This window comes from Cebus imitator, unplaced genomic scaffold (assembly GCF_001604975.1).
Source record: "Cebus imitator isolate Cc_AM_T3 unplaced genomic scaffold, Cebus_imitator-1.0 Scaffold325, whole genome shotgun sequence".
NCBI lineage: Eukaryota > Metazoa > Chordata > Mammalia > Primates > Cebidae > Cebus > Cebus imitator.
Genome location: NW_016107640.1, coordinates 919,651 through 945,290, shown reverse-complemented (window position 1 = coordinate 945,290; position 25,640 = coordinate 919,651). Strand labels below are relative to the sequence as shown.

General features: G+C 38.1%; 1 pseudogene across 1 annotated transcript; it reads left to right on the top strand.

Annotated features, from left to right (window-relative positions):
• The first annotated feature begins 1,458 nt into the window (after positions 1-1,458).
• On the top strand, positions 1,459-2,403 carry LOC119467739 (annotated as a pseudogene). The gene has a single exon (XR_005196342.1). The product of XR_005196342.1 is annotated as a 40S ribosomal protein SA-like (transcript).
• The last annotated feature ends 23,237 nt before the right edge of the window (positions 2,404-25,640 follow it).

The window sequence follows — 25,640 nt, the reverse complement described above, 5'->3', positions numbered from 1 at the left end:
GATCTCGGCTCACCGCAACCTCCGTCTCCTGGGTTCAAGCAATTCTCCTGCCTCAGCCTCCCGAGTAGCTGGGACTACAGGTGTGCGCCACCATGCCCAGCTAATTTTTGTATTTTTGGTAGAGACGGGGTTTCACCATGTTGACCAGGATGGTCTTGATCTCTTGACCTCGTGATCCACCCGCCTCGGCCTCCCAAAGTGCTGGGATTACAAGCATGAGCCACCGCGCCTGGCCTGACAGCTTTGATTGACATGTCACTGTGTGCCCTTGTAGCAGGAAACTAGGACTGGCAAAAGCAGGTGGTAGAGATAGGGGCTCACTCTAAACTCTCAAGTTCACACTCTCATGATGCCTTTTAACATAGCATATTGGAAAACTCAGCTAACTTTCCACAAAAAGATTCCAGGAAGGTGTGAAGGTGGAGGGTGATGTGGGGCGAGGTTTTCTCTCACATGTCAGGATCAGATCTCTAGCTTCTAGCCACTTTCTGAAGTCCACTTGGCTGACATCTCTTGAAGATCTGTGATTTGTCTTATATGCCTCTGAAGTGGCCCTGTAGTACCCAATACAGGGCTTCACCCATTAGTTCATGATGGTTGAATCCGTTTTACTTGTGGAAGGTCCCAACTTTCTCAAGGCAAAAGGTATTGCGTTATTATCCATCTCATGAGTTCTTTTCTATGCCCTTGTCTGCTGCTCATGGTCTGGCACTGGGTTATTGTGCTGAAGGTTTAAGCAGCTTTCTTGCTATGGCAATGTAGAGTTTACTTTGATCTTGGGCAGGAGGCTGCACCAGGCTTGTACAAGCACGTCAGCTTACCTCAGCTCTCAGAAGGCACATGCAATTGGATCTATGTCCCTTCCTATGGTCTTTGTCTTCTGATTTCTAGAAGAAAGGGATAGAGGCTGTAGCATTTCAGTATTCTGGTTTATGGTTCTGGATTCTGGGTTTCTAGTTGAGGATTCTGGCTGGTAAGTATTTGAGTTCTTGCCTGTGACTCTTTAAATCCCGTCTGCTTCCATACTGGCATGCTGATTTCTATCAATATCCAGGGCAGAGATTTTGATTCCACTCCAAATCTGTTTCTCCCTTAGTCTTCCTTTCTTAGTATTATCAGGTCAAAAATCGGCTTTTCCTTCAAACTTCCATCAACGTGTAGTCCATCAACAAACCTGTCAGCTCTACCTTCAAAACAATCTCCAATTCTGCTCTTGTCTTCCCCACCCCCACCACTGCCATCTCAATGCTGGCTTCCTTTATTTCCTAACCAGACTAGTAGTAGCTTCCTCACTTATTTCTCTACTTCTACCTTCAACTGTCTCTATTTTATTTTCATACGGCGTTCAGAATGATCTTTATTAAAACATACTTAATTTTGCCTTTCTGTACTACCCACAGAGGGGTCCATATGGCATTGTTCTTGATTCCTATCGTAACTCAAAGGGAAACTTTCACAATGTCTGGAGCCCTTAATTTCTTGCAAATGACGGAGAAGGATGTCCTTGTTTCCTGCAGGAGGAACTCACTTAGGTGGCACCAACCTTGACTTCCAGATTGAACAGTACATCTGTAAAAGGAAAAGTGATGGCATCTGCATCGTAAATCTGAAGAGGACCTGGGAGAAGCTTCTCCTGGCAGCTCGTGCCACTATTGACATTGAAAACCCTGCTGATGTCACTTTTACATCCTCCAGGAATACTGGCCAGAGGGCCATGCTGAAGTCTGCTGCTGCCACTGGAGACACTCCAATTGCTGCCACTTCACTCCTGGAACTTTCACTAACCAGATCCAGGCAGCCTTCTGGGAGCCATGGCTTCTTGTGGTTACTGACCGCAGGGCTGACCACCAGCCTCTCATGAAGTTAACTTATATTAACCTAGCTACCACTGCTTTGTGTAACACAGATTCTCCTTTGCTCCATGTGGACATTGTCATCCCACGCAACAACGAGGGAGCTCACTCAGTGGGTTTGATGAGGTGGATGCCAGCCTGGGAAGTTCTGCAGATGTGTGGCACCGAAATGGTGAGCATCTGTGGGAGGTCATGCCTGATCTCTGCTTCTACAGAGATCCTAAAGAGATTGAAAAAGAAGAGCAGGCTGCTGCTGAAAAGGATATGATCAAGGAGGAGTTTCAGGGTGAATGGACTTCTCCAGCTCCTGAGTTCAGCAGCTCCTGCTGCTCACCCCGAGCAGACTGGTCTGAAGGCATGCAGGTGCCCTCTGTGCCTATTCAACAGTTCCTTACTAAAGACTACTAGGGAAGACTGGTCTACAGCTCCAACTGCTCAGGCCACGGAATGGGTAGGAGCAACCACTGAATGGTTTTAAGCTGTTCTTGCATAGGCTCTCAAGCAACATGGAAATAAGGTTGATGGAAAATAAACATCAGTTTCTAAAAAACAAACCTTAGTGTTTAGAGAAGTTTTAGGTTCACAGCAAAATTGAGTTATAGGTACTGAAAATTTCCATTTTATACCCCTCTTGCTTCCCATGCACAGCCTCTACCATTATAAACCTCTTTCACCAGAGCGGTACATTTGTTACAATTGCTGAACCTACCCTGATGCATCATAATTACCCAAAGTCTACGGTTTAAATTAGGGCTCACTCTTGGTGTTGAACATTCTCTGGGTTTTGGCAAATGTATAATATCATGTGTCCACCATTATAGTATCATACAGAATTGTTTCACTGCCCTACAAATCTTTTCTGCCCTTCCTACTTGTCTCTCCCTCCCCACAATCCCTGGCAACCACTGATCTTATTACTGTTGTCATAGTTTTGTCTTTTGCGGAGCGTCATGTGGTTGGAATCATATAATATGTAGCCTTTTCAGATGGGCTTCTTTCTTTTAGTAATATGCAATTAAGTTTCTTCCATGTCTTTTTTCTGGCTTGATAGCTCATTTCTTATTAGTGCTGAATAATATTCCATCTGTTGTCTAGATGTACCACAGTTTATTCATTTACCTACTGAAAGACATCGCGATTGCGTCCACATTTTGGCAATTATGAATAAAGCTGCTAGAAACACATGTGTGCAGGTTTTTCTGTGAACATAATTTTTCAACTCCTTTGAGTAAATCATAAGGAATGTGATTGCTGGATTGTGTGATAAGAATGTGTTTAGTTTTCTAAAATACTGCAAAACTGCCTTCCAAAGTGGTTGCACCATTTTGTATTCCCACTAGCAATGAATGAGTTTGTGATCGTAAAAAGATACAGAATGATCTTCTAAAAATGTAATACTAATGACACAGAAATAAAGAGATCATAAAAGACTATTATGAACAATAATACACCAACAAATTGGATAATTAGAAGAAATACATACATTCCTATTCCCGGAAACATATATCTGATCACAACGAAATCAAGAAGAAACAGAGTCTAATCAGACCAGTGACAAGGAGATTTTCAGTAATGAAAAACTTTTCAACAAAGAAAAACCAGATGACCTCACAGGTCAATTCTACCAAACATTTAAAGAAGAATTAATGCCAATTATTTTTATTTTTATTATTGATTTAATAAAAGGTTTCACGCCATCATTCAGGCTGAATTGCAGTGGCATGATCATAGCTCACTGTAACCTTGAACTCCTGGGCTCAAGTGATTTTTCTTCCTCAGCATCCCTAGTAGCTGGGATTACAGGTGTGAGCCACCACATTCAGTCACTAATAGCAATCATTTAAAAACTCTCACAAATAATAGAAGAGAAGGGAAGATTTCAAATTCTTTTTATGAGGCTAGCATCATCCTGCTATCAAGCCCCAACAAAGATGCCACAAGAAAACTACAGGTCAATATACCTGATGAACATGGGTGCAAAAATCCTGAAAAATATTAGGATTTTCAATATAAGCAAATCAATTAATGCATATACCACCTCAACAGAATGAAGAATAAAAATCACATCATCATCTCAATAGATGAAAAAAAAAGCATCTGACAAAATTCAGCACCCTTTCATGATAAACACTATCAGCAAGTTAGGTATAGGAAGACTGTACCTCAACATAAAAAGGCCATGTATGACAAGCTAATAGCTAACATAATGATGAAAAACAGAAAACTTTTCCTCTAAGATCCGGAACAAGACAAAGATGCCCACTCTTGCTACTTGTGTGAAACATACTGTTAAAAGTTATAGCCAGAGCAGTTAGACAAGAAAAGGAAATAAAAGGCATCCAAATCAGAGAATAAGGAGTAAAATTATCTTTGTTTGCAGATGGCATGATCTTATATGTAGAAAACTCTAAAGACTCCATAAAAAACTGATAGAACTAATAAATTCAGTAAAATTTCAGGGTAAAAAGAACATACAAAAATTACAATATTTTTATACACTAATAATGAATGATCCACAAAGAAATTTAAAAAGCAACCTTAAAAGCATAAAGATACTGAGAAATATAACAAAGGAAATGAAAGAGTTGTACAAAGGAAGCAATCAACAAAATAAAAAGGCAGGTTACGCAATGGGAGAATGTATTTGTAAAACACATATTTGCTAAACAGTTAACATTCAAATTTATGAGAAACTCACGCAACTCAATAGTGAAAAAACAATCTGATTAAAAAATGGGCAAAGGAACTGAATAGACATTTTTCCAAATAAGATATGCAAATGATCAACAGGTGTATGAAAAGGTGCTCAACATCAGTACTTATCAGGGAAATGCAATAAAACCACAGGAGATGCCACTCCTGTTATGAGATACCACCTGTTACAATGGCCAGTATTAATAAAATCCAAAGGGTAACAAATGTCATTAAGAATGTAGTTGAAGGGGAAGCCCTGTACACTGCTGGTGTCAGTGTAAGTTGGTATAGTCACTATGGAAAATAGTATGGAGGTTTCTCAAAAAATTAAAAATAGAACTACCATATGCCCCTGCAATCCCACTTCTTGATATATGTTCAAAGGTATTGAAATCAGAATCTTGAAAAGCTATCTGTATTCCCATGTTTATCATAGCATTATTCACAATAGCCAACATATGAAAACAACCTAAATGTCCATTGTTAGATAAATGGATAAAGAAAATGATATATACATACAATGAAATATTCAGACTTCAGAAAGAAGGAAATCCTGCCATTTGTGACAACATAGATGAACTTGGAGGACATTATGTTAAATAAAGCAAACATGGAAGGGAAAGTACTTTATGAACTCACTTACATGGTGAATCTAAAATAGCCAAACTCATAGAAGCAGAGTATGGAATGGTGATTGCCAGAGGCTAGGAGGAGGAGGAAATGAGGAAGTATTATTCAAAGGGCATAAAGTTTGGCTATACAAGATAAATATGTCCAAGAGATCTACTGTATAACATAGTGCCTAAAAATAGTAAGTATCATATACTTAAAAATTTGCTTCAACCTTCTTGTTTTAGTGTTTTTAAGTAGTTCTTGTTTTAAGTGTTTTTATCACAAATCCTAATAAATAAAGAGGGCAGAAAGAAACTTTCAGAGGTGGTGGATAGATTTACATAAGAAATTTTGGTGGTAATTTCAGGGGTATATATTTATCTCCAAACTGATCAAGCTATATACATTAAGTATGTACAGATTTTGATATGACAATCATATTTTAATCAAGTGGTTTTTTTTTTAAAAAAGTAATACAGTCATGTCACTCTTGCATGTAAGATTCTGCAAATGGCTTCCTATCACACTTAGTGTGAAATACAGTCTACCATATTTATATGACCCTAAAAATATGGCCCTTTTCTATGTCTTTAAGCTCTCTTACCCCTCATTCACTATGCTTCATTGACTCCTGTCTTATCTCAGTCCCTTAAGCACACTAAGTTCATTCTTGCCTCAGGACTTTTGCACTTGCTACTCCCTCTTTCTGATGTCTTACGTAAAGTAATATGCCGAACCCACCATCTCTTTACTCTTTCTTCTTCTTTTTTTTTTTTTTATTTTTTTTTTTTACTTTAGGTGCATACTATATCTGGCATTTCTCCCCATGTTATCCCTCCCCACCCTCCCCTCCCTCCCCACCCCCTGCTGTCTCTCCCCTACGCCCTCCAACTGCCTCCAGTATGTGATGCTTCTCTCCCTGAGTCCACGTACTCTCATTGTTCAGCACCTATCTATGAGTGAGAACATGTGGTGTTTGGCTTTCTGTTCTTGTGTCAGTTTGCTGAGAATGACGGTTTCCAGATTCATCCAAGTCCCTACAAGGGACATGAACTCATGATTTTTTTATGGCTGTGTAGTATTCCATGGTGTATATGTGCCACATTTTCTTTGTCCAGTCTATCATTGATGGGCATTTGGATTTGTTCCAGGTCTTTGATATTGTACACAATGCTGCAATGAACATATGTGTGTATGTGTCTCTATAGTAGAATGATTTTTTTTTTTTGAGATGGAGTTTTGCTCTTGTTACCCAGACTGGAGTGCAATGGTGCGATCTCGGCTCACCGCAACCTCCGCCTCCTGGGTTCAGTCAATTCTCCTGCCTCAGCCTCCTGAGTAGCTGGGATTACAGGCACGCGCCACCATGCCCAGCTAATTTTTTGTATTTTTAGTAGAGACGTGGTTTCACCATGTTGACCAGGATGGTCTCGATCTCCTGACCTCGTGATCTACCCGCCTCGGCCTCCTAAAGTGCTGGGATTACAGGCGTGAGCCACCGCGCCCGGCCCCTTAGTAGAATGATTTATAGTTCTTTGGGTATATATCTAGTAATGGGATTGCTGGGTCAAATGGAATTTCTATTTCTAGATCCTTGAGAAATCACCACACTGTCTTCCACAATGGTTGAACTTATTTACACTCCCACCAACTGTGTAAGAGTGTTCCTATTTCTCCACATCCTCTCCAGCATCTGTTGTCTCCAGATTTTTTAATGATCAATGTTCTAACTGATGTGAGATGGTATCTCAATGTGGTTTTAATTTGCATTTCTCTAATGACCGGTGATGATGACCATTTTTTATATGTTTGCTGGCCTCATATATGTCTTCTTTTGAAAAGTGTCTGTTCATATTCCTTTGCCCACTTTGAATGGGTTTGTTTTTTTTCTTGTAAATCTTCTTTAGTTCTTTGTGATTCTGGATATTAGCCCTTTGTCAGATAGGTAGATGGCAAAAATTTTTTCCCATTCTTTTGGTTGCTTATTTGCTCTAATGATGGTTTCTTTTGCTGTACAGAAGCTCTGAATTTTAATTAGATCCTATTTGTCCATCTTGGCTTTTATTGCCATTGCTTTTGGTGTTTTAGTCATGAAGTCCTTGCCTATGCCTACGTCCTGGATGGTTTTGCGGATGTTTTCTTCTAGTGTTTTTATGGTGTTAGGTTTTGTGTTTAAATCTTTAATCCTTCTGGAGTTAATTTTAGTGAAAGGTGACAGCCCCTACCCTAACTCTTTCTTATTGTTTCTCATGGCACTCACCTCTATTTGAGATTACAACATATATTAACCTGTTTAATTCTACCCTATTAGAATGCAAACTCTATAAGGGTAGACTGACAATTTCCCCAGGGTCTAGTAGGGTGCTGGCATACAATATTTATTGAGTTTGTAAATGTATTCACAGATAATTTTCCCTCTGGAAGGTAATTTGCTCATCTAGGAAATGAGAGGTTGAAGCAGATAACATCTGAGGACCTGTTTGTTTCTGAAAACTCTAGGATCATATGAGAAACTAGCAGTTTGTTTTATTTTTTAATTTAATGTTTTAATGTTTAAGTTCAGGGCTACGAGTGCAGGTTTGTTATGTAGGCAAAGTTTTTTTTTTTTTGAGATGGAGTTTCACTCTTGTTACCCAGGCTGGAGTGCAATGGCATGATCTCGGCTCACCGCAACCTCTGCCTCCTGGGTTCAGGCAATTCTCCTGCCTCAACCTCCTGAGTAGCTGGGATTACAGGCACGCGCCACCATGCCCAGCTAATGTTTTTTTTGTATTTTTAGTAGAGACGGGGTTTCACCATGTTGACCAGGATGGTCTCGATCTCTTGACCTCGTGATCCACCCGCCTCAGCCTCCCAAAGTGCTGGGATTACAGGCTTGAGCCACCACGCCTGGCTGTAGGTAAAGTTTTGTCATGGCTATTTCTTGTACAGATTATTTCATCACCCAGTTATTAGCCTAGTCCTTATTAATTATTTTTCCTGATCAATTTGATAGTGAGCAAAAGGAGCCTAACTGTATTATGATAACAGAAAGAAAATTTTAAGAATCATTCCCTTTTTTCTCCGTATATGATGGCTTTTTTCTTTATTATTTTGATTAAAATGTCTTTGAAGTCCAATTGTGTTTTCAGAATGGGGGTAAGAAAAACTCTGAGACTGAAAGCAGATTTTAAGAACTGATGCCGAAGTGGTACAGAGTTAAGAAAAGACAGCTGTGAACTGGAATTAGTTCTTCACTCTGGAGAGTTTTACAAAGGAGTCAGGTCAGCTTTGGCCCTTGAAGGCAGGGTAAGTTTTACATTTGATCTGAGAATAGGTAAATAGCCATTAATGGTTCTTAAGAAGGGACTGGTGTGCTAGAAATGTAGCAGCTGGGAATTATCTGTAGATGCCCTACCAGAATTGAGATTCTTGACTAGACTTTGAACTACTTAGGGTGTAGAGATGTGCTTTTTAAACTTTGCATTGAAGCATAGTTTCTAGCATATACTAGGTGCTAAACGATTATTCGTTGGATGAGATTGGGGAGGATGTTGAATCTGGAAGGATTATGAGGCAGAAACCCAATGAGGATTGCTTGTTGCACTGGCTTCCACTTATTGCCATGCCATGCTGTGATGTGGTCAGCCCCAGGATCCTCAGTGGCTGGGGAGGAAACTGGAGGTGAGATGGATCCACATTTCAAATCCTGCCGTTGCAGCTTAGGCTGGAATGCAGAGCATCCTGCATTCCATGAGGGCTTGATGTGATGGAACATGACCTTGAAGCCAACAGACATGTTCAGCACACAAACTCATTCACATGCGAACCCCCCCCATCCCGAGTTCATAATTACAACATAATTCAATCTGAAGTTTTCTCCCATAAGGAATTAGTATTCTATTTGGTAGCCACTCAGATTTCTAAACACTGAAAGCTCACCATCAAGAGCTTGATTGAATGACCCACCTGGAATTGTTTATACTTCATTAATGCTTTTCATAAATCATGAAGTTGACAGGTTACTGGCATGGACTTTCCAAATCTCATAATTGTGTTTTGTTTTTCTCTTGTTTCATCAGTTTCCTTTCACAGGCTGACAGCTTAGAAAATGTTACTAGAACTACTAGCTACTGCAGTGTCCACTTCTGGTGTGAGCACCTACTGTATTCCCAGAACAGTTGTAGGGGTCTGAAGGCTTGGACTGTATGTAGTCTTGGCTTGGCCTTGTATTAGCTGGGAGCCTTGGGCAGATATCTGCCATCAGATCTGTTAAAAAAAAAAAGATAAAATATGTGATGGTAATTATCTCATAAAGCTGTTGAGGATGATGTGAGACAATGTAGGTAAAGAATTTGATGCAGCGTCATGCAGTAAGTGCTGAATAAAGCTAGTGATTGTAGTTCTTCTATTTGTAAACCTCAAGAAGTTAAGCATCCAAAGTCTGAATGATTGAAATGACTAGCACCTAAATTATAGTAGGACAGCTATTACCTTTATGTCTGTTCATAATAGGTGAGTTTGGGAGAAGAAGATCTTGCATCTATCTAGATCATTATTTGGGTTCTTTATCTGACTCGATCATGAAGCCCACCCATGATTATGGGTTCAATGGAGGTGTGTAGAGGAGTTGTATTTCCTACGATTAGATTATAGTCTCTATAAAAGGTTTGTTTTTGCCTTGTCAGAACCTAGTATAGTGGCACTCAACACATCAATAGGCTTTTAATAACTCTTTGTTTAAAGGATGAATGGATAGAGAAATAAGGCAAAATAGCAGGTAATTTCATTGTTCATATAATGTGTTTTTATATAAGTGTGATATAAATTTACTATATATTATTTATATACTTATCTATATATGCATTTATTTTCTGATTATAAAAGTAACATATACTTTTTATAAAAAATTAAACAATACCAAAATACATAAAGAAAAACTCCCCTGGAATTCCACCCTCAGAGTTAACTATTGTTATTGTGTTTGGATCTATTTTTCTTGATTTAAAAATTGTCTATGCTAATGTTTTGGCACTTAACAAAAATGGGCTCATATTCATTTTTAAGTTTACCTATATCTTAAGGCTCTTTTTTGTATCAGTTCATGTAGATCTACATTTCTTTCTAAGGAGTGCACAGTTTCTATCATGTGATCTCATGCATTATCTATTCATTCTCCTCTTGATGGAATTTAGATTTGTTTTAACTTTTTATACTAAAATTATATACTAATATAATATTTCAAGAAATTTCACATACATTTCTTTGCCTTCTTGGGGAAATAGTTCTATTGGAAAAATCCCTAATAGTGGAATTTCTAAATGAAAAAAATGTGCACATTTAAAATTTTGATGTTATTCTTTGCTTTTACAACTTCTTTAGAATTTGAAAACATGGTTTGTGCAAGCCCTGCAGTGCCCCTACCCAGACAACAGAATTAGCTCCTTACCTCAGTGCTCTTTCATTTAAACAACAAAAAAGGGTGCTGAAGGTAGGTTCATGAGATGTTTGTAAATTGCAGCTGAATATAGTTCTTTCACCTGGCAGCTCACTCTCTCTGACAAAGTAGACTGCTTTATGGGCGGATATGTAACGGAGGCATGAGGAAGGACAAGATGCCCACTCAGGCATCAAAATAAATAAGTAAACAAGAAGATGAATGAAAGAGCAAATATTTCCCATATGTGCTCAGCCAAGATGTGGTGACAAGTTTGCGCAGCGTGTCAGTATCAGAGTTGGGAAAAGGAAGAGGCACGCTCCATTTGTGGGGCAATTTCACTATGAATGGAACCATATCTCCCTCAGCATCCTTTTCCTATGTGCCCCTGACCCCCAGCCCAAGACTGTAAAGTTTTATGTCTGGAAGGATAAACGCTTCTGCAAAATAATTACAAAACTGAACAATGGAGACTTCCTTATTGTGGCAGAGATGGAATGAGAGAGGAGGAAGGGCTGGAACTGGGATGGCTTTGTAGTGCTGGCAGGGATTTTCAGGGTGATTTAGTGTGGATTGATCTGCAGTTTATTCTGCAGCCATTGTTTGTAATGTGCTTTGCCAGCTCATGTACCCTGAGCCTTAATTGTTCTAAATTAAACTATAGGGACCAGGCAGCACACATTTCAATCAGAACGACAAAATATTGCACCAAATCCCACAGGGGTACTTCAGCCCCTGCTAGGATGGGCTTGTACTCACGGGAAGAGGGAAAAAAGTGCTCAGGAGAGCTTTAGATTAGAACTGAATAGATTCTGTTCTATTTGTTTACAAGGTAAAACCCAGTTGTGCTACCCCGGTCTGTGTGTATGTGTATTTGAATGATCAAAGACAATACAATTATTTGCAATGTGGTATATATATAAATGTTAAGGAAATGTAACCCTGAGCTGAATTGCCCTGTATTTTGTTCATTATTAGCCTTGAGTTTTAAAAATGAGTTGAAATGAACCCTGAGTTGGGGAATGTTCTGATTAGCCTGGAAAAGCTGCAAGGAATTCTCATGGCTTATTTACATACAAAGAAGCTTAATTTCTTCTGGTAAGAGGTTGCTCATTAAAAAAAACCTTATTCCTTGTCAGGAGGTACTATTTTAAGTCAATGTGAAGCCTGGGAAATGACCCAAAGCCTGGGCAAGCAGCTTAGGTCATAACATTTCTTATTGACTGTAAGAGAGTGACATAATTTTTCACTTTATCCTCGTCTCAAAAAAAAAAAAAAAAAACCGTATACATATTACATCGTATCTCAAACAATTTTTTTTTACATTTAAAAATGTAAAAAATGGTAATATAGCACCTACACAAATATCCAAATGTATATCCAGGGAGCTGTATATAGCCAGGAGGGGACCCAAATCAAGAAGTTAAGAGAAAAGAAATTGTGTAAGATCTGGGGAGAACATGGAAATGAATCCAAGCCACTTCTGGTTTACAGAAGTAGCTAATTCTACTTACTCTATATGCTGCAAACCCAAAGATAACCACTATTAATTTTCCAGTGCCTTCCTCTAGCCTGTATGTGTTTTATGTAAATGGGATTATACTTCTGCAGGCTGTTTTCTTCCTTGCTTTTAAAACTTAACAGCATAATTTTCCAACTTAAATATCCATAAGCCCCTTTCCAGAAGTAACTCTGATGTATTCTTTCTAATGGCTATGTAATATTCCACTCAGTGGATGACTGATAATTTAGATAGTCCTCTATTAATGAGCATTTATATTGTTTATAACTTTTACTATTAGAATTGTTTTATAATTTTGTAAATGTGTTTACAGAATAAATTCTAGCAGTGGTATTAACCGTCAAAAGATGATCAGAACATTATGTTTTTTTCTCCCACCCGGTTATGCTTGTACTACTTCTTAAATAAACTCTACTTTCTCCCCTGGGGGTGAAAAAAAGATGCTTACAGTTATTATGCTAGATATTTTCAAGTAGTATACACCAATTTACATGCCTAGTAAGAATACATGAGAGTTTTTCTTTGCCCGCAAAGAAATATAATTTGAAAAATGATTGCATTTAGGGTGAAATGGAGACTTAAATACCTATATTTACTTTAATATCTTTCTTAGTCATACCTAACCATTGTAATCACTGGTCCTTCCTCTATCATCTGTGACCTTTTGTCTCAGGTTTGCCTCAGGCTAATGTCTTCATTACTTTTAAGGCTGTATTTTTATTTTACCAATAATGGTATCCTCCAAGGTGTTAGACTTAGCTAGTTTCCCTTTGCAATGTGACCCAGAAGTGACTTGGATTCATTTTCATGTTCTCCCAGATCTTAAACAATCTCTTTTCTCTTAAGTTCTTGATTTGGGTCCCCTCCTGGCTATGTGTAGCTCCCTAGATGAAATCTGTGCTGTCCCATGGAATTCAGGTGGCCATTCACATAATTTCCCACATAGCTAAGGGCATTTTGTTTTGTTGATCAGCTTCTAATTTTCTTCAGCAAGCACTGATTAATAGTCTCTTATGTGCTAGGTGCAGAGTCCCTGTCTGTGAGGATCATGACCCACTTGGGGATACAAACCTGCAAATGTTCCTGTAGTGAATGCAGGGAAAGAGAGAGGTGTTTGCAAGGTATTTTGGGACTAGAAAAGGAAAAATAACTCTGTTCAACCAGGCCAGGGGAAGCCTCTGAAAGGAAGTGACGACTGAACAGATGCATAAAGGGTTAAAGTGTGTTTATGCTCAGTGATTTCACTTTGGTTATATCCTAAAAAAAGTCTTGAACATGCACACAATAAGACAGGCACAAGAATGTTCATCACAGCATTGTTTGTAACAGTAGAGATTCTAAATATCCACAATAGGAAAATGGATAAAAGGGGTATAGTCAGATTACAGAGTCATAAAGCTCTTAAAATAAATGAACCAGATGTATATGTATCAGTTTAGATAAATCTCAAAAACATCCTGTTGAGTAAAAAAGCACACCGCAGAATAATAAACACTGTATAACATATGACTTTATATAAACAGAAAATAACACCATGGGTTGGGAATATATGCACGCAGAATAAAACAAAGAAGTTGTTGATAGCAAGAATAAACACTGGCAGGAGAGTGATAATCTGGGGTGAGAAAGGCAGAAGGAGAATGGAATTAGGGAGGAGGAAAAAGCAGTTTTAAACAGCTCCTGCAATGCTTTATTTCCCTAAAAATAATGAAATAAAATGTGGCAAAATATTCACATTGATTAGATATGAGTGGTGACTACACTGATGAACTTCAAACATGCAGTTTTTTTTTTAAATTGTACTTTGGACTCTGGGGTACATGTGCGTATCCTGCATCCTGCAGGATTGTTGCATAGCTACATACATGCCATTGTGGTTTGCTGTCTCCTGCCCCTTCGCCTACATCAGGCATTTCTCCTGGTGTTAACCCTTCCCATCCTCTGCGCCCCCTGCTGTCCCTTCCTTCCCCTCCCTTCCAAGCCCTGTGAGTGTTGTTCCCTTCCCTGTGGCCAAGTGTTCTCATTGTTCATTACCCACCTATGAGTGAAAACGTGGTGTTTGGTTTTCTGTTCTTGTGTCAGTTTGCTGAGAATGATGGTTTCCAGATTCATCCATGTCTCTACAAAGGACATAAACTAGTTGTTTTTTTGTGGCTGCATAGTATTCCATGGTGTATATGTGCCACATTTTCTTTGTACAGTCTATCATTGATGGACATTTGGGTTGGTTCCAGATTTTTGCTATTGTAAACAGAGCCTCAACGAACACATGTGTGCATGTGTTTTTATAACAGAAGGATTTATAATCCTTTGGGTATATACCCAGTAATGGGATTGCTGGGTCAAATGGAATTTCTATTTCTAGATCCTTGAGGAACCACCACACTGTTTTCCATAATAGTTGAACTAATTTACTCTCCTACCAACAGTGTAAAAGTGTTGCTTTTTCTCCACATCCTTTCCAGCATCTGTTGTCTCCAGATTTTTTGATGATTGCCATTCTAACTGACATGAGATGGTATCTCAATGTGGTTTTGATTTGCATTTCTCTAATGACCAGTGATGATGAGCATTTTTTCATGTTTGTTGGCCACATATATGTCTTCTTTTGAAAAGTGTCTGTTCGTATGCTTTGCCCACTTTTGAAATGGGCTTGTTTGTTTTTTTTTTCTTGTAAATCTGTTTTAGTTCTTTGTAGATTCTTGATATTAGCCCTTTGTCAGATGGGTAGATGGCAAAAAATTTTTCCCATTCTGTTGGTTGCCCATTCATGCTAACGATTGTTTCTTTTGCTGTGCAGAAGCTCTGGAGTTTAATTAGATCCCATTTGTGTATTTTGGCCTTTGTTGCCAATGCTTTTGGTGTTTTAGTCATGAAGTCCTTGCCTGTGTCTACATCCTGAATGTTGTTGCCTAGGTTTTCTTCTAGGGTTTTTATGGCATTACTTCTTATGTTTAAATCTTTAATCCAACTGAACAGGAGTTCTTTAGGTGGATAAACTTGGGTCCTATGTATTTCTTTGAGGTGGCAGTGTTCGTCATTGTGTATTAATTTGAGCAGCATCATTGTAAAGGTTTTTAAATGGGGAGAGAGGGAACATCTCTTTGGGTGACATTCAGTGGCTTTAAGCTTTGTCTTGGGGACTCTGAGATAGTACAGCGTGTTCACTATTAGGGGAGGAGAGCATTTAACAGGTTAAATGTTACTGTATTGTTTACATATTCATGTTCAAAGATACCCTTTGAGCAAATATTCTGAGCTTGAAAAAGAGTTTGGAAATGCCTGACTTATGCAATCCCTTGCCTGGCATGATTGTTTTCATCTTTTATCTTTTTACTTTGCAGAAATAGACTCCACCAAGGCCACCAAGGGTAGACTTGTACTGGAGGGAATGGTCACCTCTCTATCCTTCCTTCTGATCTCTTTCCACCTTTGACAACTTCTGTTCTCTCTGTATATTCTTTGGTCTCTGAGGTCTCATCTCAAGGTGTCATCAGTGCCTCTGTGATTTTCACAATCATAGGATTCCTCTTCTTTGCACTCTGGACTCAGCTTGCTTTGCTTTATAGTGGAACTTGCAGAATCACCCTCCTCTTCTTTCTGTAGAGCTGTCTGCCTCTGTCTGTTTTCTCTGAGATGCAGACTGATCACCTTCCCTCTGGCCTTGCCCTTTATTATCTGTCAAACACACTCTTGCAAAATGGTTTTCCTCTGTTACTTTTTGGGCACACGACCACTATCCAAAAGCTATGAACAATTAGTCACCCTTAAAATACAATTTCTTTTAAAACATTATCTTTACTAGACCAACTTGTCTACATAATTTCTCCTTCTTTCCTGGATCCCTCATTTTATTCCTTCTCTCGACAACCTTGCTGCCTCCTTTATCTAATACCCAGTAATCTGGTTCATTCAACAGTCAGGATCTTGCCTTGTGTTGACTAAGCCTCCTGTATCTATTGAGGCTGCTAAGCTATACTCCAATATTTGTTACATAGTATCCCTACATATAGAAGATATCGAATTAGCAATTTAATTAAATTATCATTTGCAGTTGGCCATTGTACCACCATGTGCCTTTTGTCCACGTAAATGCAGTGTATTGATATTGTAATCTTTTTAGTGCAGAAAAAGTGACAGAAATGTTTCACAGTGCCATTTGCTTGTGGGCTTTAATAGACAGTCCCAAATCATGGAAATAAGTTATCCATTCCTCTGTTGATATACACTTAGGTTACTTCCAAATCTTGGCTATTGTGAACAGTGCTACAATAAACATGGGAGTGCAGATATCTCTTTGATGTATGAATTTCTTTCTGTTGGTTATATACTTAGCAGTGGCATTGCTGAATCATATGGTAGCTCCATTTTTAGTTTTTTAAGGAAACTCTGAACTGTTCTCCACAGTGGTTGTTCTTTTTTTTTCTTCCTGATAGAATTTTTCAATAATGCAGATACTTATGCTACAGAAAAACATGTGTCACATTTGTTGAAAAAAAGCAGTAATACACTATAAAATATTTTCAAAATAATTCAATAAATTTTGTTATGAGACTGCACACCTATTCCAGGTTATTTATTTAATTAATTAATTTATTTTTATTGTACTTTAGGTTCTGGGGTACATGTGCAGATCATGCAGGATTGTTGCATAGGTGCATACATGGCAGTGTGGTTTGTTGCCTCCATCCCCCCATCACCTATATCTGGCATTTCTCCCCACGTTATCCCTCCCCAACCTCGCTGTCCCCTGCTTTCCTTTCCCTATTCCCCCCTAACAGACCCCAGTGTGTGATGCTACCCTCCCTGTGTCCATGGGTTCTCATTATTCAAAACCCACCTATGAGTGAGAATATGCGGTGTTTCATTTTCTGTTCTTGTGTCAGTTTGCTGAGAATGATGGTTTCCAGATTCATTCATGCCCCTCCAAAGGACACAAACTCATCGTTTTTTATGGCTGCATAGCATTGCATGGTTTATATGTGCCACATTTTCCTTGTTCAGTGTATCATCAATGAGCATTGGGTTGGTTCCAGGTCTTTGCTATTGTAAACAGTGCCACAATGAACATATGTGTGCATGTATCTTTAAAATAGAATGATTTATAATCCTTTGGATATATACCCAGTAATGGGATTGCTGAGTCAAATGGAATTTCTATTTTTAGGTCCTTGAGGAATCGCCACACTGCCTTCCACAATGGTTGAACTAATTTACACTTCCACCAACAGTGTAAAAGTGTTCCTATTTCTCCATATCCTCTCCAGCATCTGTTGTCTCCAGATTTTTTAATGATCACCATTCTAACTGGCGTGAGATGGTGTCTCAATGTGGTTTTGATTTGCATTTTACTAATGACCAGTGATGATGAGCATTTTTTCATATGTTTGTTGGCCTCATAAATGTCTTCTTTTGAAAAGTGTCTGTTCATATCCTTCACCCACTTTTGGATGGGTTTGTTTGTTTTTTCTTGTAAATCTGTTTTAGTTCTTTGTAGATTTTTGATATTAGCTCTTTGTCAGAGGGGTAGATTGCAAAGATTTTTTCTCATTCTGCTGCTTACCGGTTCACTCTGATTGTTTCTTTTGCTGTACAGAAGCTCTGCAGTTTAATTAGGTCCCATCTACCTATTTTGGCTTTTGTTGCCAATGCTTTTGGTGTTTTAGCCATGAAGTCCTTGCCTATGCCAATGTCCTGAACTGTTTTGCTCAGGTTTTCTTCTAGGGTTTTTATGGTGTTAGGTCTTATGTTTAAGTCTTGAATCCATCTGGAGTTAATTTTAGTGTAAGGTTTCAGGAAGATGTCCAGTTTCTGCTTCCTGCACATGACTAGCCATTTTTCCCAACATCCTTTATTAAACAGGGAATCCTTTCCCCATTGCTTTTGTCTGATTTGTCAAAGATCAGATGGTTGTAGATGTGTGGCGTTGCCTTCAAGACCTCTGTTCTGTTCCATTGGTCTATATCTCTGTTTTGGTACCAGTACCATGCTGTTTTGATTACTGTAGCCTTGTGATATAGTTTGAAGTCAGGTAGCGTGATGCCTTTGGCTTTGTTCTTTTTTGCTTAGGATTGTCTTGGCTATGCAGACTCTCTTTTGATTCCATATGAAGTTTAAAGTAGTTTTTTCCAGTTCTGTGAAGAGGTCACTGGTAGCCTGATGGGGATAGTATTGAATCTGTAAGTTACTTTGGGTAATATGGCCATTTTGATGATATTGATTCTTCCTATCCATGAGCATGGAATGTTTCTCCATCTGTTTGTGTCCTCTCTTATTTGATCAGTGGTTCATAGTTCTCCTTGAAGAGGAGTGGTTCATAGTTCTCCTTGTGTCATCTCTTATTTGATCTGTGGTTTGTAGTTCTCCTTTACATCCTTTGTTAGTTGTATTCCTAGGTATTTTATTCTCGTTGTAGCAATTGTGAATGGGAATTTGCTCATGATTTGGCTCTCTGTTAGTCTGTTATTGGTGTATAGGAATGCTTGTGATTTCTGCACATTGATTTTGTATCCTGAGACTTTGCTGAAGTTGCTTATCTGTTTTCAGACCACCCCATGAAAATGAAATACTTAGGTATAAATCTAACAAAATATGTGCAAGATGTGTATGAGGAAAATGACAAAAATCTGATAAATAGGAGAACTAAATAAATAAAGAAATATTTCATGTTCATGGATAAGAAGACTCGTTATTATCAAGATGTCAGTTATTCCTAACTTGATCTGCAGATTAAATACAGTCTCAGTCAAAATTCTAGCAAGTCACTTTATGGATATTTACAAACTGATTCTAAAGTTTATATAGAGAAAGAAGGCTTAGAATAGCAAACTCAATATTGAAGGAGAAAAACAAAGTTTGAGGACCAACACTACTCAACTTCAAGACTTACTATAAGAGTACAGTAATCAACTCAGTGTGATATTGGCAAAAGGATAGACAAATACATCAGTGCAATGTAACAGAGAGCCCAAAATAGGCCCATATGAACACACTCAATTGATCTTTGACAAAGAAGCAAAGTACTGGACATTCACTATAAAAAAAAATGAATCTAGATGTAGACCTTCCATCTTTCAGAAAAATTAACTTAAAATGAATCACAGACTTAAAAGCAAGATACAAAACTATAAAAATCCTAGGAGACAACATAAGAGAAAACCTAGAGGATCTTGGGTATGGTGATGATTTTTAGAAAAAAACACCAAAGGCATGATTCATGAAATAAATAAATTAATTAAAATTTATTAAAGTCAAAAACCTCTACTTTGCAAAAGAGAATGTTAAGAGAATGAGAAAACAAGCAATAGACTGGGAGAAAATATTTGTAAAAGATACATTTGGTAAAATACTGTTATTTAGAATATACAATCATTTTAAAAACTCAACATTAAAAGACCAAACAACTCAATTAAAAATGAGCCAGTCAACTTGACAGACACTTTCCCAAAAAAGATATAAAGATGGCAAATAAGAAAGTAAAAAGATGCTTCACATCATGTCATTAGGAAAATGCAGATTAAAATAATGGCAAAATGCAACTACATACCTACTAGGATGGCTAAAATTCAGAACACTCATAGCACCAATGCTGGTGAGGATTTATTGCTGAACTTTCATTTGTTGATTGATTTATGGTGGGAATGCAAAAATGGCACAGCTACTTTTGAAGGCAGTTTGGTAGTTTCTTACAAAACAACGTGTACTCTTACCATATAATCCAGCAATCATCCTTCTTGATGTTTGCTGAAAGGAGTTGAAAACTTATGTTCACACAGAAACCTGCACACTGATGTTTATAGCAGCATTATTTATAATGATCAAAACTTGTAAGGAACCAAATGTCTAACAGCTTTCTGGCAGATTCTTTGGGGTTTTTCTACATTGACTATCATGTTGTCTGTGCGGAGAAAGCTTTATTTTTTCCTTTTGTAATGTGTATGTTTTTGTTCCTTTCTCTTGTTTTATCATACTGGCTAGGATTTCAGTATGATGTTAAATATGAATAGTGAGAATTGACAATCTTGCTTTAGTCTCAATCTTAATTTAGTCATTTGCCATAAAAAATGTTAGCAGTTGAGTTTTTTTTTAAAGGTACAATTTATCATGTTGTAGAAGTTTTCTTCTTCTATTTCTAGTTTTTTTTTTNTCTCAACCTCCCAAAGTGCTGGGAGTACAGGCATGAGCCACCTACCCATGGCCAGGTGTATTTTTTTTTGCTGTTAATTATTTTTTTTAAATCAGGGATGGATGTTGGATTTTTTTAATTTTTTTTTTCTCCATATAATGAGATGAGTGTGTGGCTTTCCTTCTTAGATTTGTTGATATGATAAATTACATTGACTGATTTTCAAATGTTGAATCAGCTTTTCATTCCCTGAGATAAATTCTTTTTGGTCATGCTCTATCCCTCTTTTTATATATTGATGAATTCAATTTGACAGAACGTTGTTGAGAATTTTTGTGTCTGTTTCATTGAGGAATATTGATTGGTAGTCCTTTTCTGCCGAATTCCCCATCTGTTCACATATGCTTTCCATCTTTTGCACTTGAGCCTTAAAATATTAAACATAATTATTTAGAATTTCATATCAGATAGTTCCAATATCTGGGTCATATCTGAACCAATTCTATTAGTGACTTTTTCTTGTTTAAGTTTCTCATAAATGTTTTTTTCTGTTTTTTTTTTTTTTTTTTTTTTTTTATATGTCTCATGATTTTTGTTTGAAAGTTGGACATCTTTAGGACATTAAAGGCCTGAATGGCCAAATGGGCACCCTCTTTTTTTTTTTTCAGGTCTTTAATGTGTGTTTATATGTGTTTATGCATGTGTTAGTGAGCTAGTTGAATCAGAAATCAGGAGTTGATCAGGGTTTTGTGGTTGCAATGGCTACTCTCAAATTCCTGTAGCATTAATTGTATTTTGGTGGGGCTAGGCTCCTGGAGATTTTTCCCTGTGTTTTTTGTTCTATCCTCAGTTTTAGGCCTTCCCTGTGAACCTTTACTTCAGAGAGTTCCTCTTCATGCACTTGCTTCTCTGCTGTTGTTTGCTGCTTGATTCTTGCTAGCCTGGTATTGGGGAGGTAGAATGGGAAATGTTTTCTGCTTTCATGGTTTGTCCTTAGTCTCAGCCAGGCTGATCCTTGCTGGTGAGGCTTTTGCAGTAGCACGAAGCCTTTCAATGTTAGGGGTGGGCTTGGGCTTGCAATATTTTCTGCCTTTCTTCCAGAGATATAAATTTTTTCTTTCCTTTCTTCTAGCTGCAGTGGATATTCACTTGTGCCAGAGAATGACTGAATTTGTTGCCCTTTCCCCAGCAGCTTAAAGTTTTGCTTCATTGGCAAAATACGGGAAAAGACTCTGGGCAGGACTTTATGTCTTCTCCGCAGTGGCAGCTGCTCCCCTTTCCAGGTCTCCACCACTGAGAGTGGTTTCTCTGGTTTCCCACTCTACCTCTATTCATTTTTGTGAGCACCCTGTGAGATCTGTGAAGAACTTGTGCTTAGTGCGGGCTTCCTTTGTGTCTGTAGCTTCCATGAATTCTATTATCTCATGTTTGCCCACTCTCAGCATTTAGCAATTTGTTAAAAATTGTAGGTAAATTCTTCTTACCAGCTTGTATGATGCTCAGTGTCTATTTCAGGTAAACTAGTGGTCATGTTGTGTTTCTTCTGGAGGCACTTGTCTTTCCTTAGACTTCAGGCTACCAATTTGCCCTGCAACCTCAGCTCTCTCATGGGTTCAAGAAAAATTATAACTCAAGTTAAGCAATACAGGTTGAAATAATTTGATTTTAATAATATAAACAATTATGATTCATATTATTGAACAATATTTGGAATTACCTTCTTTGTAAGGGGATGGAGAAATGTTTCCCCCAGCTTTCTATAACTTAAGTGTAAATTGGAATTCAGTACATGTTATTGATGAAACTTCACACTCCCTTCTATATAGCACCAAATGTTTTTAAGAATTTTATGGCCATCTTGTTAAGAAGGCCAGAATTCAACCAATCAACAAATATGGATTAAAGAGCAAATTTATGTCTATGAAGGTATCAGGTGTAGGTTTTAACCTGAGAGCCATTTCCATTGGATTGGAAGTAGTTGACTGAAATGCTGTGTTGAAAATATTGTGAGACACATTTGATTTTTGTATCTAATTGGTGAGGTCTGCCATGAGCACAGAGTGGCTGAGAAGGAGCTCTCATGGCACACATTAGCTTTTCTTGATTAGTCTCTAAGGCAATGGGGAAAGTATGGGAGAAGGGGATGAGAAGTTTCCTAATCAAAGAAATTTGTTGTCTAGTTGGAGAGAAATGACATGAGCTGGTGGAACAGTTGGAGGCAGTATACAGTAAAAGTTTAAACTGCACAGGTATTGCAGGGTGATAGATTTGGGAAAGGGAGAGATCCTTGTGGGCTCCAGTTATCTTGGAAGGTTTGTTTATCCAGGAAGAGGGCTCAGAACCCTACCATAGCCAAGAGAGTGAGACGATTGAGACGATTTCTGAGACGATTGAGTTCTGGGTGATGGTGCATCTTATAAATAGAAATGTTCTGTGTAGGGGGAGAGACCACAGGAGGAAGATTGGGCTGACATCATCATCAGACAATTGATAATTACAAGCAATGAGAGGACATGAACTGACTGAGGGAGCAAGTATATGTGAAGGAGAAGGAAAAAGTGAGAACTTGGTGTTGGCAGGGTGGGAAGCGCTACTTTTAGGAAGGGGAAGAAGAGGAATTGCTGGTGAAGGAGACAAAGCTATGATGACTACACAACAGCTGATATCTCAGACACCTACTCATACTTCAAGCCCAGGACAATCCTTCTTTCTGTTGTGGCTTTTCAGATCTTCCTTGGGATGAATACGTTGTTTTCTCTCCTTGGTTCCCCAACCCTTTGTTCAAACTCTGTGCAGCACTTATTACATTATATTATAGTTAGTGGTGTGTGTGTGCATCTGTGTGTGTGTGTGTTGACATGTTACTTTGTAAGTCACTTGTGGCTTTGGGCTGTGTCTTATTCACCATTTTTCACCATTGAATCACATTTTTTTGGCTCATCATCTATGCTTAAGTAATGCTTGTGGAATTGAATTTAAAATGACATCTGGCAAGGGTCAAGTGAAAAAGTTTTGGGTTTGACAAGAAGGAAGTGAATACACTTTCAAGAGGGCAGTTTCAGGACAGTGATAGGGACTGTTCTAAAGTTCTGGTTTGGTTCTAGTTTAACTGTTTTAGAAACCATAGAGATATGGTTACTGCATTGAATTGTATCAACTCAAACTTTCCACGAAAGCAAACAATGTTCACATCTATACTGAAAGTGCAGCAATTAAAAATACCAATGGCTTGCAAATTTCTGTTAAATAAAATCCCAGAGAACATAAAATTTTCTGATATATCATGAGCAATTAGGAAAAATATTTGCAAATGAATACTAATGCATAATTGTAGAAGAAGAGAATATGCCCTGCTCGTTAGGGTTAAGTGAGATATAGTATAAAGATTAAAGTGGTGTCTAGAGGTAATTCAAACCTGAGAATTTTCTATGCTTTATGATGATTTGACCTAAGATGATACTGTAGTTAGAGGAAACAGAGAGCAACTTTTCAGAACACCTTCAGCTTCTCACTACACACCAACAGAATGCTACCAGGTAAAACATTTCTTCTCCTGTAAAAAACTAATCCTTCTACTGTTTCTTGGGTTCTTTTCCCTTCCACCTCCTCAGGGACTCACTCTAGTGGTTATTCTCTCTTTTATGTGCCTGCAATTTCTCTAGCTTTGTTGGATTTTTTTCTCTCGAGCTCCAGCATGCTCATATTTCTCCCACCTCTAAAACAAAAGCCCAACCAGCTTGGTCTTCAGCTCTGCTCCATATCTGGTCTCTCTTTGGTCCCCCATCTAGTCAGATTCCTAGAAGTGCCTTAGACTCAGTGCTGTTTCTCTTTTAAAGCAAGAGAGCTGAGAGCCAAGGAGCAGAAGAGCTTATCTATTTAGGTGATTTCCTTGAGTGAAGACAAGTTACTGGACTAAATAAACCTCTCAGGGATGTTTAAACTTTACAACTTAATATATTTATAAAATTCAATGAGCGATTTGGATGGAAAATGGCTTTTAGGATCAAATCCCAACTTAGGCAGCAACAAGTAGTCATATATATTAAAATATAAAATTTCTAAAAATCAAACCTTCCGGTTAGTCTAATTTTCTAGTTAGAACATTACATCTAAATTAGGCATTCAGAAGAGACTCACCGAATTCAACTGGAAATCATTATTCTCTAGACATAATGAGGTTCAACAGAAGTGTTGCTGGTTTAAGACATTTGCAATTACACAATTAAAGAACTTGAAAAATGGAAACTCTTATGAGTTAATTAGTGCTGATGGTAGAAGTGTACACAAGGAAAGACAGAATTTGCATTTGACAAATTATAGGGTGAAGGTAAGAGGAAGAAGTGAAAGCTGTTTGCTTGGACCACATTCAACAAAAGCATGTATACGCTTTTTGAGCTTTAAAGAACATCACTTTGTGTTTTTCAGGATCAGAAGTGCTGCTGCCAGGACATGGCACCGGGAGAGAGCTCCCAACTGAGAATATTAGAATTACAGGTGAATTACATGCTGAAACTAGTAGGGTTGTTAACTCATGGTTTCCACTACATCATCACCTTTGAGATTCGCTGGGATTTGCTTTCACTTTTCCATGTCTATTAGGAATATTACCCAAAACAACTTCTCTCCTTCTTCTTGCTCAAGTGGTTCAGAAAAAACACAACTGGGCTCTTCTCAGAAAATACTTGACTCCTTTTGCTAATATGTTTTCTGGACTGTAAGATCAGAGTCATTGTGTACAGCTGTACATGTTGTACACTGAACATGGCCAAGAAGGTTGAACAACTCCATGGTCTATCTACATAGATTATGTAGTTAATATAGCAGTGAAGATTCAAATGGTGGATAGGCTTCTTCAGGGTGGGCTGCTATGTATAAGTGTAAAACAAAGTTCAGGTCATGATATCTACTAATAAGATTTTAATTGTCATGTAGAAGTATTTCAAGGACCCATTATTAGTTTGATGTGGGTGTTCTTTATTAGCTCAAATGAGGAGGACAGGGAATTATCTTCAAAGTCTGACTTTAAATGAGCTGCCATGTGTCATGGCCATCATCATTTTTTTAGTGGTCATTTATTGTGTGCCAAATACTGTGTTAGGCAATCTGAGATCTCTCGCTGCAGTGACATTGTATTAAACCTGTAACAAGTTTGATTGCTTTAAGAATTGGAAAACTGTAGTAGAAGAAATACCAGAAAAAAATATAAGAATTAGAGTACACCGGCTCACGCCTGTAATCCTGGCACTTTGGGAGGCCAAAGCAGGAGGATCGCTTGAGGCCAGGTGCATGAAACCAGCCTGGGTTAGGCCGAACTCAAATGCTTGAGTTTGACTCCATCTCTATAGAAACAACAAAACAAAACAAAACACTAGTTAGTGGAGTATGATGGCACATGCCCATAGTCTTAGCTACTTGGAA